The sequence below is a fragment of the Ips typographus genome, unplaced genomic scaffold (genome assembly GCF_016097725.1).
Source record: "Ips typographus isolate SLU unplaced genomic scaffold, UJ_Ityp_2.0 IpsContig77, whole genome shotgun sequence".
Lineage (NCBI taxonomy): Eukaryota > Metazoa > Arthropoda > Insecta > Coleoptera > Curculionidae > Ips > Ips typographus.
In genome coordinates, this window is record NW_028098580.1 from 102,285 (window position 1) to 108,284 (window position 6,000).

A 6,000-nucleotide genomic window follows, 5' to 3' on the forward strand; every position below is an offset into this window, starting at 1 on the left:
GGACAAAGAGAAAACTGCCTTCTCAACTGGAAATGGCTTGTGGCATTTTAACGTCATGCCTTTTGGACTTTGCAATGCTCCGGCAACCTTCGAAAGAGAAATGGAAACTGTTCTACGAGGATTGACTTGGAAAACCTGTCTTGTTTATTTAGACGACATCATTATTATGGGCAAAACATTTGAAGAACACCTGCAAAACGTTGAAGAAATCTTCAAGAAGTTCAGAGGGGCAAACCTGAAATTAAATCCGAAGAAGTGCAGCTTTTTCCAAGAAGAAGTCGAATACTTGGGACACGTTATATCGTCAAAAGGAGTAAAAACCGACCCGAAGTCGGAAGCTAAAAACTGAAGCTGTAAAAAATTGGCCTGTTCCGAAAGACAAGCACGAATTAAGAAGTTTTCTGGGATTGTGTTCCTATTACAGAAGGTTTGTTCGTGGATTTGCTGATATAGCCAGACCCCTACACAAATTGACGGAGAATAACCAGCCCTTCGAATGGACTACAACATGTCAGGAAGCCATGGAAGAACTGAAAGTAACCCTTTGTTCTCCACCAGTTTTGGCTTTTCCACAACCTGGGGAAGAGTTTATTGTGGACGCAGATGCTAGTAATATTGGTTTAGGCGGAGTTTTATCTCAAATCCAAGATGGTGAAGAACGAGTGATCGCCTATTTCAGCAAATCACTATCAAAGCCAGAGAGAAATTATTGCGTAACCAGGAAGGAGCTGTTAGCCGTAGTGAAAACAGTCGAGCAGTTTCACAAATACCTGTACGGACAACGATTCAGACTAAGGACGGACCATGCCTCTCTAAAATGGCTATTTCAATTCAAAAATCCAGAAGGACAAATAGCTCGATGGTTGCAAAGACTTCAAGAATATGACTTCCAGATTGAACACAGAAAGGGACGTTTGCACGGAAACGCGGACGCAGTGTCACGAAGACCTTGTGTGGAAGGTTGCAATCACTGTAAACGCCTGGAGATAGCTGAATTTGGAAAGCCTTGTCGAAGGACCGCTCTGAAAAATGACATCGCATGGGATCGGGAAAACTTGGCTGCCGATCAACGAGAAGACCCCGATTTAGGACAGATAATTAACTGGAAAGAGCGTGGAGAAAGACCAAATTGGGAGGAGATTTCCGCTAAGTCTCCAACATTAAAGGGATATTGGGCATTATGGGAGTCCCTTATTATTGATGTAGATTTACTAAAAAGAAAATGGGAAAGTCCGGATGGGAAAGAAGAACGACTACAGGTAGTTCTGCCAAGAAACCGAGTTAGTGATGTACTGAAAGAAGCCCATAGTGGAATTGGTGGTGGGCACTTTGGCATCAACAAAACGTTAAATAAAGTTAGGGAAAGGTTCTATTGGTTACAAAGCCGCTCAGATGTAGAAGATTGGTGTCGGCGTTGCGCAGACTGTTTCAGTAGCAAGGGTCCCAAAACTCGGAGCCGAGGATGTATGAAGCAGTATAATGTCGGAGCTCCGTTTGAGAGGATTGCCGTTGATGTAGCTGGACCTTTTCCCAAAACTAATTCCGGAAATCGCTACGTCTTGGTCGCAATGGACTACTTCAGTAAATGGCCAGAAGTGTACGCAATACCAAACCAGGAAGCCGCTACTGTAGCAGAAGTTCTGGTTGACAACTTCTTCTGCAGATTTGGAGTACCGAGGGAGCTGCATTCGGATCAAGGGCGTAATTTCGAATCGGCAGTATTCACGAAAGTGTGTGACCGATTGGGAATTAAGAAAACCAGAACTACTCCATTACACCCACAGTCAGACGGAATGGTGGAACGTTTCAACCGGACACTAGACAACTACCTAAGGACAGTCGTCGATAACAATCAGACAGATTGGGATCAGCACATTCCGTTGTTCCTGATGGCTTATCGATCGGCAGTACATTATTCCACTGGCAAAACACCAGCTAGTGTTGTCTTTGGAAGGGAGCTTCGTTTGCCAATGGATCTTCTTTTTGGACGACCGGAAGAACCCCCAGCCTCTTGTGATAGCTATTCAGAAAAATTGGCGCAACGCTTGCACGTGATCCATGAGGAAGTCCGGCAGAAGTTGAAATTTGCAAGCGACCGACTAAAGACAAGATATGACAAAAGGGCCAACAGCAGCGGATTCCAAGCCGGTGATCAGGTCTGGTTATACAATCCTGCTCGAAAGAAAGAAAAGTCACCGAAGCTACAGAGGTCATGGGAGGGACCCTATGACGTTATAAAGCGTCTGAACGACGTCGTCTACAGAATACAGCGAGGACATCGGGCGAAAATGAAAATAGTTCACCTGGATCGACTTGCACCTTACCGACCACCCAAAGCTGGTGAAGTTGATGATCGGGACGATCAACTCTAGGAGGGGGGCAGTGTTGCAAAGCGAACTTTTGATTATTAGTTAGGATTTCTTTAGTTATTTGTTGTTACCCCTGTATGTTACGTTGCTTTGTTTACGTTCTACATTCTTTTGTCTGTGTTCTAGAAAATCCTGGCTCCGTTGCTTATATAGAGAGAGATTTATGTTATAGCATAATGAGTGTGAGAGAGAAAGTCAATTTCATGAATATTTGGGAATTTTCTAGAAACCATGGAAGCCTATATAAGCAGCTGAACCAGGCCTGGTTAGTTAGTTGTTGAGTTGATGGTTGTAGTGAAGTCGAAGTTGTCAGATTACGCGGTTAAGTGTCAGTGTCAGTTTATTGTTTGTAAACAATATACAGTGTTGTACAAGAAGTGTGTCATTAAGGAGTACGACGGTACAATATATACATGTGATTTCCGAAGAAGACCACGGAAGTATCAACGTCAAAGTCATCCATAAATTGTTTTCGCATTTTTTTTAGCAACTCTTCTCTATTTGTGTTGATTGTTTTGTTAAGTTGGTGTTTATATTTGTTTATGATGTAGTCGTGTGTTGTGATGGGTGTGTGTATTCTACTTTGTACTGTTACCGTGGCTGCTATATCAGAAGTACGCTTGTTGAGGCATTTGACCCTGACGTTGGGAATTCCCTCAATCGGGGCTGTGGGTCGTCTTGGGCATTTCATGCTCCAGGCTGCATGGTCCTCGGAGTTACACGCCGTGCATTTTATAGGTAGAGGCGATTTGCAGCTTGTCGTTGAGTGAGGTCCCTGACATCTGTTGCACTTTGGTGGTTTTTTGCAATCTTCTGTTCGGTGGTCAAACAAGTTGCATTTACTGCACGGGGCTGTAACCGGATCTGGCGGTTTACTGTCCACTATTCTGAAGACGCGGCCCAGAAAGTGCACTGTACGCCCCTTAATAAGTTTTTCGTAGGTGTTGAGATTTCCTGTAATGAGCCTCATCATCAGGGTCGGAGTGCCCCTCTGCCTCGAAATGATCCTTTTGCAAAATCTTATTTCCAGGTTAAGTTTCTGCAAGTGTTTCAAAAACATGTCGTCTGGAATATCCAAGTCGACTCCAGTAGCCACCACAGAGTACGAAGGTGTTATATACCGTTTGTTGCTTGTTTGCTGGATTGTTGTATGGTTTGTGTCTGCTCTTTTGAAAGAACTTATTGATTTTTGTTGTATGAGCAATTGAAGTGCTTCGGTGCCTTTATTCTCATTGTTCGTTTTAATGATGAAATTATGTTCCTGTTTGATGACGACGTCATCGTTGTCTCTGTTGACTTCGTACCATTTGATGGCCAGTTGGACTCTGGTGGTGGATGGTGTTGCATATACCACATACATGTGGGTGAATGTAGGCAGTCGCTGGTGAAGGGTTTTTGGGGTTGATGTTGTATGTGTTGTAGTTGGTTTTGTTTGAGGTGTAATTTTGGTTGATGTTGAAGGAAGATCCAAGGCCAGCTTTTTAGCTTCTTGAGTTGGAGATGTAGGGGTAGTTCGAGTCGGTCTTCTCCCCCTTTTTTTATTTTTAGGTTTCGCAAAAGAACCATCATGGGAGGCGCGGTCCGATTCGGACTCTAACGAGCTCCCAGGGTCCATCCTACTTTTTGATTAGTCCTCGTATGACCATCCAATGTATAAATTTGTTTATCGATATATTAAATCAAAACTATGTACAGTTTGTCGCTTTTTGTGATCGATTTGACCAGTTGGTTAAGGTAAACTAGACCAAATTCTTTAAATAGTTTTGTATTTGTGGAACCAGGTGAGGAAAAAATAGTTTAGATAAATTCGCACTAAACACGTCCTATCTGCACCGAGGTTGCCACAAGAATCCTTTCAAAATCATAAAATTTCATTTTTGCAAAAAGTGCAGTTTTGTCAGTTTTTTATTTTGCTCTAGGAGGGTTCCAATGCACAGCAAAGGGCATATTTATACCAAACGACCTTAAATTAGGTGAAATAAGTACAAAAAAAACACTTAAAAATTTTTCATTTTTCAAAAAAATTGAAAGGATGGGGGGGTATCAGGGGTCTTTTTTTACTACTTTTTTAAATTCAATATCTCGGTAACCTGAAAAGCTAGAGAGTCCAGTTTTGGCTCATTTTGTAGTATTTTTTATCCTCTTTCTAATGGCGTTTTATCAAAATCTATAAGAGTTAAAATAAAAAAGTTACAATCATTCAAAAATTGAAAAAATTTCATTTTTGCAAAAAGTGCAATTTTGTCAATTTTTTATTTTGCTCCAGGAGGGTTCCAATGCACAGCAAAGAGCATATTTACACCAAACGACCTTAAATTAGGTGAAATAAGTACAAAAAAAGCACTTACAAATTTTTCATTTTTCAAAAAAATTGAAAGAATGGGGGGGTATTAGGGGTCCTTTTTTAATACTTTTTGAAATTCAATATCTCGGTAACCTGAAAAGCTAGAGAGTCCAGTTTTGGCTCATTTTGTAGTATTTTTTATCCTCTTTCTAATGGCGTTTTAGCGAAATCTATAAGAGTTCAAATAAAAAAGTTACAATCATTCAAAAATTGAAAAAATTTCATTTTTGCAAAAAGTGCAATTTTGTCAATTTTTTATTTTGCTCCAGGAGGGTTCCAATACACAGCAAAGAGCATATTTATACCAAACGACCTTAAATTAGGTGAAATAAGTACAAAAAAAGCACTTTAAAATTTTTCATTTTTCAAAAAATTTGAAAGAATGGGGGGGTATTAGGGGTTATTTTTTAATACTTTTTGAAATTCAATATCTCGGTAACCTGAAAAGCTAGAGAGTCCAGTTTTGGCTCATTTTGTAGTATTTTTTATCCTCTTTCTAATGGCGTTTTATCAAAATCTATAAGAGTTAAAATAAAAAAGTTACAATCATTCAAAAATTGAAAAAATTTCATTTTTGCAAAAAGTGCAATTTTGTCAATTTTTTATTTTGCTCCAGGAGGGTTCCAATGCACAGCAAAGAGCATATTTACACCAAACGACCTTAAATTAGGTGAAATAAGTACAAAAAAAGCACTTACAAATTTTTCATTTTTCAAAAAAATTGAAAGAATGGGGGGGTATTAGGGGTCCTTTTTTAATACTTTTTGAAATTCAATATCTCGGTAACCTGAAAAGCTAGAGAGTCCAGTTTTGGCTCATTTTGTAGTATTTTTTATCCTCTTTCTAATGGCGTTTTAGCGAAATCTATAAGAGTTCAAATAAAAAAGTTACAATCATTCAAAAATTGAAAAAATTTCATTTTTGCAAAAAGTGCAATTTTGTCAATTTTTTATTTTGCTCCAGGAGGGTTCCAATACACAGCAAAGAGCATATTTATACCAAACGACCTTAAATTAGGTGAAATAAGTACAAAAAAAGCACTTTAAAATTTTTCATTTTTCAAAAAATTTGAAAGAATGGGGGGGTATTAGGGGTTATTTTTTAATACTTTTTGAAATTCAATATCTCGGTAACCTGAAAAGCTAGAGAGTCCAGTTTTGGCTCATTTTGTAGTGTTTTTTATCCTCTTTCTAATGGCGTTTTATCAAAATGTATAAAAGTTCAAATAAAAAAGTTACAATCATTCAAAAATTGAAAAAATTTCATTTTTGCAAAAAGTGCAATTTT